This window comes from Lissotriton vulgaris, chromosome 7, assembly GCF_964263255.1.
Source record: "Lissotriton vulgaris chromosome 7, aLisVul1.2, whole genome shotgun sequence".
Classification (NCBI taxonomy): Eukaryota; Metazoa; Chordata; class Amphibia; order Caudata; family Salamandridae; genus Lissotriton; species Lissotriton vulgaris.
Genome location: NC_141695.1, coordinates 170,631,875 through 170,641,754, shown reverse-complemented (window position 1 = coordinate 170,641,754; position 9,880 = coordinate 170,631,875). Strand labels below are relative to the sequence as shown.

General features: G+C 46.2%; 1 pseudogene; it reads left to right on the top strand.

Moving 5' to 3' along the window:
* Positions 1 to 260: 260 nt before the first annotated feature.
* On the top strand, positions 261 to 2,024 carry LOC147701100 (chemerin-like receptor 1; annotated as a pseudogene).
* The last annotated feature ends 7,856 nt before the right edge of the window (positions 2,025 to 9,880 follow it).

Genomic DNA, 9,880 nt, shown 5'->3' with positions numbered 1-9,880 from the left:
ATTCTGAATCCAGAGGTTGGGGATTTCCAGACAAAGCAGTGTCAAAAAATACATACCAGTATAGATGACATGTGAATCCACTTTGTCTTATGTAACATTTTCTATTCATTGATTCCCACAGATATGATTCATTGTATTTGTATGTATGTGTGACATTTCTCAGGGGATGTGCCCCCCCGATTATACACTGCTACGGCCAAGCACCAGGTTAGTCTGTGCACCAAAATAATTTTATTTTTTTCACTATTTTAGTAGAACAGATGAAGAATATCTCATTGATATTAGAAACCATGATGTCCATGGATGGTAATAGTATCACGATAAGGGATACTGCAACATCAAGTATGGAGACCATGGCCCGCTTTTTCCTAGTCTCAAATATTGCCTCTACTTCAGCAAAGACCAGCAGAGGACTTCTTCAGTCTAGCAAATGTGATGATAAATTACAGAGGGTTGTCGACCACATGAATACCTTATTGGTGGTGTTATACAGTGTGATATTCCTCCTGGGGGGTAATGGGTAAGGCCTGGTAAGCTGGGTTACTGGTTTGAAGATGAAAAAGACTGTGAACAGTGTATGGTTCCTGAATCTAGCTCTTGCTGACCTCCACCTTCTTCCTACCCGTCAGCATCGCCTACACTGCCATGGACTTCCATTGGCCCTTTGGAAGAATCCTGTGTAAAAAGAATGCTGGTGTTACTTCCTCAATGTGAATGCAAGCCCCTTCTTCCTTACCATTATTAGCACTGACTGTTGTTTTTCAGTGGTACTTCCAGTGTGGTGCCAGAACCACAGAACCATCAGGCTGGCTTCCATCATTGCTCTGGTCACCTGGCTTTTTGCTGTCGCCATCAGCTCATAATTCATTTCCTTCAATGACACCAGAATATCCAGGAAGACAAACACCACAACCTGTGTACCAAAATACTCTGGCCTACCTTATTTGTTTGAGAAGTGGCAACAGGCCATAGTCATCACTGTGTTCATGTTTGGCTTTCTCATTCTCTTCATGACCATCAATGTCTGTTATGGAATCATCTCCTGGTGGATACTAAGGGCCCGATTCACAGAATGAACTTACTACTTTTGGTATTCACAGAATGAACTTACTCATTTCGGTATTCACAGAAGTTAGGACTACTAACTTTACTACTACTAAATTGGGAAAAATCATAATTTTAAGACTTTCGGTATTCACAGAAGGCATTTAGGCGTCCTAAAGTTAGTAGTCCTAACTTTACTACTACTAAGTTGAGAAAAATCGTAATTTTAAGACTTTCGGTATTCACAGAAGGCAGTTAGGCGTCCTAAAGTTAGTAGTCCTAACTTTACTACTACTAAATTGAGAAAAATCCTAATTTTAAGACTTTCGGTATTCACAGAAGGCATTTAGGCGTCCTAAAGTTAGTAGTCCTAACTTTACTACTACTAAATTGAGAAAAATCCTAATTTTAAGACTTTCGGTATTCACAGAAGGCATTTAGGAGTCCTAAAGTTAGTACTCCTAACTTCTGTGAATACCAAAATGAGTAAGTTCATTCTGTGAATACCAAAAGTAGTAAGTGCATTCTGTGAATGCCAAAAGTAGTAAGTTCATTTTGTGAATCGGGCCCTAAGAAACCGGATGTCTAATAAATCAAGAGAGTCCTTCTTAGTAATGACTGCAGTAATTGTGTTTTTTCTTTGTTTGATGCCCTTCCACATGCTTCGCTTCCTAGAAATAAGTATTCACAACGGGACCAGTTGTGCATTGCAAGTAGCACTAAAAGTTGGCACACCCATTGCTACAAATTTGGCATCCCTCAACAGTTGTATTAATTCCATCCTCTATGTCTTGCTCGGTCATGAGGCCAAGACCACAATCTGCAAGTCTTTCTTAGCAAAATTAGAACGCGCTTTCAAATAAGATGCTTCTTAGGACACCCATTACTCTAGCAACCAGTCGAAGACAATGTCAGAAGTAGACACTTCTATTCACCGGTTGTCCAGCAAACCGTCCAGCAAAAAGTTTCCCAAGCAGTAGTAGCCAGTGACAGTGCCATTGAATTATTAGCCCTTGACTTAATGTGCACTATTCAGTGGTACGAGCTGCACAGCAAAGGACCATTAATTGGCTCAATGTGTTTATTTTTTTTGTCCCTTTCAGGTTGGAACTCCTTTTCCCGATTTCAGTTGAGAAGCATTATGCATTGACAGCAACACTTGATGCTTTTTTACTTTCCCCAATGATTGAATGAAATTTAATGGTATTTTCTGCTTTAAAATTCATTAGGTAATGTTGGAAATCTCACCCCAACTAGTACTCTATTCATATTACTTACTTAGCAGTGTTGTCAACAAAGATGACATGATTGATGCAATATGCAAGGTCATAAGCTAAGCCTGGCATGGGCCTCAAACTGACCTTTTTAACTGACTATATCATCACTCTACCCTTTGTTTGTTTTCAGTGAGTTTCTGCATTTATTTCAATGTAAAGTAATATTTTATTACCATCCATACCCAAACCATCCCATGTCAGGCGCAAACGCCAAGTGCAGCATCGGATTGGCCGCAGCCAGGTCCTGCTCCCAAGTCCCGCAGGGAGACAGCCCCGTGCCATGCACGGTGGCAGTGCCCCTCCAACCACCCTAGCCGCCGGCACCCAAACCCTGTCACACTGTCTTTAGCTGTATATGGCATCAGGTTGGCCACAGGGCCTGGCTGCATGCACAGCATGGGTTAGCCGCAGGAACAAACACCCCTATGCATGCCACCCAACATACTATAGACACTCTCAACCTCCCCCCTTTTTTAAAAATGTTTTTTCTCACACGAGTCCCGCTGGATAATTTTCATGTTCAGTTCATGGATGCCGAGTGCCCATGTCCAGTAAGGGTGGCAGCCACATTTCATTTGATGTTGTGGTCAGCTAAATAAAGAGTGCTCCCGTGGGAGTTTCCCACTTCTGCAGGAGAGAAGAGGCCAATGAGAAAAAAGCCCCCTTGGACAATCAAATCACTCTAATAATTGAAGTTGTATGCCTGAGAACCCAACTGTTCAGATACACATAAGTTAGGAACCTTCATTTCTCAAAACGTACTGGACAGATTTACACCAATTCACTAAACAACATGCTTTCTGGTTAAGATCTAGCTTTCTGCCAAATTTGGTGCAATTCCATTCTGCAGTTTGAGTTTGAGTGCTCTGAGAAATCAGACTTCCTTTGCTCATCATAAAACCAGGACTAGAAGTAGCAGAATACAAAGCAAAAGCCTGGAGTGTTTCTTAGCCATGGTACTGTGGAGACAACAGGCTCAGTGGACAGGTACCAGTGTTGTGTAAACTCTGACTCTGGCATAGTTCTACAAGGTCTGCTTTCCCATCCACTGGTGACATGTGTGAACTTGACTCAATCCACCAATGATGATAGTGAAAGACAGGTTATTATAGACCTGCAGAACACTATTCCATCTGTTATCGAAATAGAGGTGTTGCTTTTGGGTTACTAAGAATCCCTACGAGGCGCTCAGGGACACTGTGGTAACAGTAGCAAAGCAATTTCTTTACTCACAGTATCACACACGCACACTGCACTAAGAAGAATGAACACTTTTTTGTAAAAAGTATTAGAGGAATAACCTATTTCTCAGTAGGTCTAAAAAACTGCACAAAATATTATAAAAGCAGCAAAAATGCACTTTATAAATAATGAGAATACAAAGAACATTTCTAGCATGGTGAAAATATCATCTAGAACCTAACACCTACTTTTATGTGCTGCACTGAGAGAGCATGGACGGCAGAGCAACTTGCAGTCTAGAGTTGCTTACGCAGAAGAGACTCACTGAATACCTTGTTGACAGCAAAAGCTGTCTTTTTCATCGGAAACATGAAGACAGTAATCCCTGCAAAAGGCAAACACATGCTGCAGTAGTGATCTTCTTCTAGGACTCCGCTTTATCGGTTTCCGGCTTCAGAATGAGATATAGTTGCTGCAAAGTGCGAAACGTCTTGGCAGAAAGTGATATTTTGCAATTATCTTTTGCAATAATCTGGGCAAAGGACCTCTCCTGGCAAGTGGTCAAGTGGAAGTCCATATATACTATATCTTTTCAGAATTTGAAATTTCTAACATAAGAAACATCTGAAATAGATTATGTGCATCAAGGTGTGCGTCTCAGATGTTTTCTTATGAACATATAAGGTAAAAGGGTGTTAATTACTAAACTACACTTTTTCGGTTATGTGTCTGTATTTGTTCTTATTTAGCCTTGTACCAGACTAATGTCATATCAAGTATTGTATCTTTGTCACTAGTCTTGACTTGACACTTTCACAGTTCTTAGAAGGATATGGTCAGACAATATCAGTCAGTCAGTCAATAAGCTTTATTCGGTTGAAACAGAACAACCATAAAAGCACATTAAAAAATTTAAAATACATTTGTTACAATACATGGTAAGAAACAGAATATACATCGTATACAAACAGGAAGATAAAAACAATCTATTCATAGTAGCTTTCCACATGTAATACTGTCTCCACTGTGGTTCGCCTAGGGTAGACAATAAATTCACAATAGTGTTACAGATAGGCTACAGAGTAAACAAGAGTGCAAGAAAACATAAAAGCTTATTCAAGTAAAGACCAGCTCCAGGCTACAAATCATTGTTAGCTGACCAATTGGAAATCAGGTTGACAGGTCAGTACACTGGGTTTATACCGGTAAGTAAAGCGAAACGATTACGAATGGGTATATTGAAGTTGCTGAGTATATGGCCTCTATTGCCGCTGCGAAGGTTCTTTTCTACATTAAGACTTACAGGGGGCAAGTATAAGGTTCTAGGGTAGAAGTCTCTCAGTTCCCTGGTAACTAAAGGGCCGTCTCCCATTTGTGGCTGCTAGCCTTGCAGGTATGAGACGACGTGGGAGTCCCTAAAGTTTACAATGATCAGGTCACCCACTATATCTTTTGTGAAAGGTCCCAGCCATTTCACCCTTCTAACATTTAAGATTTTCCCATCGATGTTTGGAGGGAGGGGCCTATTCTTAGTCAGCCAGAAAGCTACCTTATTTGCCAATTCAGCGTGTCCTTCCATCTTACCTTTAGTTAGTTCGGGCACGCCTGCGAGAATGCAGACAAATGGAGCGGCCTCCGGCGGTAGGTTAATTTGGGTAGGCTTTCTTTGCATGTCGCCATGGTTGGAATGAGTCTCCTCTAGGGGCGTGGGAGCATTTGTCAGCCCTACTCTATTAACTGAGCTCTGCGATACTACTGAATTTGAGGTTATGTTCCGAGTATTTGATATTAATGACCTTTTTGAGGTAGCTAACTGGACTGGGGCAGTAGTGCTTTGTACCAGGGTTTTGGGAACATCTGTAGCAACTAGAGACTCAACCTGCTTAGATCCTACCAATCTTTTTAAAAGTATCGCGTTTTCCTTCATTGTCTCTTCTATACTAATGATCTTTTCCCCTATTACCATGATTATTTTTACCAATGGGGATATTATAGATTTGACAATAAGTTCAAGCTGGGCCAATAGTTCAGGTGGTATGATAGATAAAGGGGAAATAAGAGTTGGGGATGCCCTGGATGAGTTCAGGGTGTTACTAATGACTGAGGTGGAACTAGAGTACAATTTTTGTTTTTTTAATAGTTTTCCCCTTTGTTTGGCATCTCTTCGTTTTCTTTTGACAGAGGGAGTCTGAGGGTTCATTGTCGGTTGAGTAATGGCTTTTGCTGGAGATAATGGGGGTGTTCCCGAATGACTTACTTTAGGTTTGGGTGGGCCCGCTGATTGTTGGTTTCCCTCTTACTCATTGACATATGCCGTGTGACAGAGCAGATTAAGTTCCTCCAATAAGGTTATATTTTTGGCATTTGTCAGCTACCACCAAAGAGGATTGGCAACTATATGTGGCTCTTATAAGAGGACTTTGTTCAACGCTCTCTATTGTGCCTCCTATGACCGATGTTACCCTAGTAATGTAATTGTCTAAAGTCCCATTCCGAGGCCCCCCCTGAGGGTTAACGTTTTTTGATACTTCTTTCCCAGTCATAGTGCGAGTGATTAATATAATACAAACAAGCACCTACGCTGAACAAACGTGTTCCGTAGTAACCTCATTAAGCTTTAAATGTTAGGCAAAAGTCACTGATATAGGTCTACAAGGTGTACCTTCTTTTTCCAGCGGTAGACAGGTGAAGAGCAAGTGGGGTGGCCCTGCCCTGCCTCTTCCGGCCTCGGAGGGCCACAGAGGGCCCGCCCTTGTCCCGGACTTCTCCCGGCGCGACCCGCGCGCGACCTCGCGAGGCGGGGGACCAAGCGCGGTTATATGCGCCTCCTGGCGCGCAATTAGAGTCTTCCTGGCGCAAAGGATCCTGGTTGATGGAGTCCCCAGCGGTGCCGGCGGACACCAGCAGCAAGTCTCAGGTAGGATTCGGGGGGGGGGAGCAAAGCCCGCCCGCGACGGCAGCAGCAGCGGGAGAGTCACCAGCTCGCCTCAACCCCCAGCTCGCCTCGAGCCTCAAGCCCCAGCCACAATCCACGTAGCTCCCAACAGCGTCTCCTGTAGTCAAATAAGTGCTTTAAACTGGTGACTTGGCCACTAAATTTAAATGGCTAATGCCCCGGTCCCAATATCCGTGTGCAGAGTCACCTCGGTGTCCTAGGTCAGAAAAGGTTAATAGGGAGGCCCAGCCCTACCTCGGACTGTCGCGGATGACAGACGACCCTGCCCTTGTCCCGGGCTTCTCCCGGGCTTGTCCCGCGTACGTTCCGCACCTTTGAACGCCTCCGGGCGCGGAAGTGGGCGGAGGTGGGTGGGATTTCCAGCAAGGTGTCCTGTGGGATGTAGTCTCCCCGCTCGGCAGCCGCGTGGTGATTCAAAGCAGCGGCGAGGGGGGAGACTGATGGCAGGAGCCCCCCCCAGGATGATCAGCAAACAGGTAGGGATGAGTGTCACACCAGAGTCGCCAGTAAATGCACAATATTTAAGTCCAATGTCACTAGAAATTGCAAAGAGGTATGACGTTTTATGCCTTAGAGCAAGGGCCGTTCAACAGTACGTAGTGCAATCACTAGGGCCGCGCTCCAACAGTGCTTAATATCACGCTATCACGCCGTACTCTCCCCTTGACGCTTACCGTGCGTCAGTGTTTCCCTCAGTGCCTTCCTTCCTCAATGCCCGTTACTGGGGTCCAGGCATCAGCACAACACAGAGCCCCCAGAGCTCAGCGCCTTACTGCTGCACCGCAACTCTTCCCGCTCCCACTGTCGGCCTCCTCACCACCGGCTTCCTCCCAGCAGAACCGGCCCGGGCCGAACAGAGGTAAAAGTTAAAGTTAAAGCTGTCACAAAGAGCCGCCGGGCGCCGCACCGTACCACAGAGCAGAACACCGAACTGCAGGCGGCTGGAATTTCAAAGGCAGCGATGGTTCTCTTTTTTGGAATCGATGTCAGAGCGGGCAGCAGCGGTGACCATCAAGCAATAGCTCATCTCATGGGCGGGGCCTCCAGCTTCCTCACCAGGTGCTGGTGTGTTACCGGATCATCCCTTCCCATGATCTTAACAATATCTGTCTCAAGTGTCAGAAATAACAATGATTCTGCATAATTTGGGAATAATAATAATAATAATAATAAGGGAGTCTTATAAAGCGCGCGGTTACGCTGGCTAGCGTGTCCCTGCGCTGAGACAGATAGAAACTCATATAAACGGGCCGCCGAGTCAGCTAAGTTTGTCGTGCATAAAGGTGTGTTTTTAGCTTCTTCCTGAAGACGGCTTCAGACACTTCAAGACGGAGGTCCAAGGGTAGAGCATTCCATCCCTTCGCCACCAAATAGCGAAAGGATCTGCCTCCCATGCGAGCCTTTCTCGTCCTGGGTACGTATAATAGGCCCCCATGGGAGGAGCGCAGCGCTCGCGTAGGTTCGTATCTGGAGACCAGACTCTGGAGTGGTACTGGTGCCCTCCCATTAAGGATACGGTGGCAGGTACAGAGGGCTTTAAACTCCACCCTGCTCTTCACTGGAAGCCAATGAAGAGTCTGAAGGGCTGCTTTGGAGGCCGATCTTTTGGGAAGCTTTAGAATGAGGCGAGCTGCTGCATTTTGCAGTACCTGGAGACGATTTAACACCTTGCTGGTAGCTCCGAGGTACAGTAGGTTGCCATAGTCCAGGCGCGATGTGACGAGGGCATGCACCAGCGTCCTGCGGGCCGACATGGGAAGAAGATCTAGTATCTTCTGCAGACCTCTTAGGACGCTGAAACAGACCCCCGTCACACGGCCTATCTGAGGTCCAAAGGACAAATCAGCATCAAGCCAAACTCCAAGATTCTTGGCTTCCCGACAGGGAGTTGGAGCCTCGCCTAAACAAGAGGGCCACCATGCCGACGACCACACAGATGGACCACCCCCCACCACGAGCACCTCGGTTTTATTGCCATTTAATTTAAGGCAATTGGCGGACATCCAGGTTGCCAACTCCTGCATACAGGTTCTAAATTGGTCCGCCGCAAGACCGGGTGCGCGCGAGAGGGAGATCGCCAGCTGTGTATCGTCGGCGTAAGATACTATTTTCAAACCATGACCCTCCACAATAGTGGCTACCGGGGAGACATATAAATTAAACAGGGTCGGACTCAGGGACGAGCCCTGGGGCACGCCCTGTCCCAAACCGATCTCCCCAGAATAGCATTCGCCCTGGCGGACCTGAAAGCCTCTCCCCGTCAGAAAGGATTGGAACCATCCGAGTGCAGTGCCCGATATACCTCCATTATTCAGACACTGTAGCAAGGTGGTATGTGCTACAGTGTCGAATGCCGCACTTAGATCCAGTAGGATGAGGGCCATGGTCTGTCCCTCATCCACGCCCTGGCGAAGGGTCTCTACTGCCATCAGCAGCGCTGATTCCGTGGAGTGGCAAGGACGAAAACCAAACTGGGTGTCATGCAGGAGGGCAGCCTTCTCCACGAAATCCATCAGTTGTACATTAATCACTTTCTCTGCAATTTTGGCCAGGTAGGGTAGAAGGGAGATAGGTCGGAGGTTCTCTAATTTGTCAAAACTGATGTTGGTTTTCTTTCTCAGGGGTAGAACCACCGCCTGCTTCCAGTCTCTAGGCACTATCCCAGTCTTAAATGACAGGTCTAGCAGGTGCCTGATGTAAGGCTCCAGCACTGGCAAGCTATCAACTAGCCTTTTAGGCGTAGTGGGATCCCGAGGGGAACCGGACTTAATAGATTTACATATCTTTAGGAGATCCTCTGGGGGCGGGGTAACGAAGTTGTTCAATCTATGTCTATTCCCCCAGTCCCTCGGGATTTCCACAAACTCAGTCCCTGCTGGAGGATGATTGGGAAAAGACGAGTAGATTTTGGTTACCTTCTCGGCGAAGAAATTCGCGATCTTATCACAAGACTCCGCCGAGCACTCATCAGGGGCCGTAGCTGGTGTCCCACCCGAGAGAGATTTATAAAGCAAGAAAAGCTCCCTCGTGGAGTTACTAGCCTCACTGATTCTGGTAGCATAGTATGCGGCTTTGGACTTCCTGATTAGTCCATGATAGAGTCGCCTCCCGGTTAGATAGATCTCCCTAGTTTCCATTGAGAAAGCTGCTCGCCATTGCCTTTCCACTCGCTTTAGAGCTGCCTTTGCAGCTCGCAGCTCATCACTGTACCATGGTGCAGTTTTCTGAATGCGACCACCCATTTTGGCACGCGAGAGTGGAGCCGTGCAATCAAGCGCGTCGGTTATACGATTGCAGAGATTGGAATTAGCAGTATCCGCATCGTCCCCCCCTGGACTCCCCCCTTTAATGAGTGCCGCACGGAACTTTTCCTGGGAGAAGTTTGCCCATCTCCTCCTAGAGTGGTATCGTGGAGCTGGCA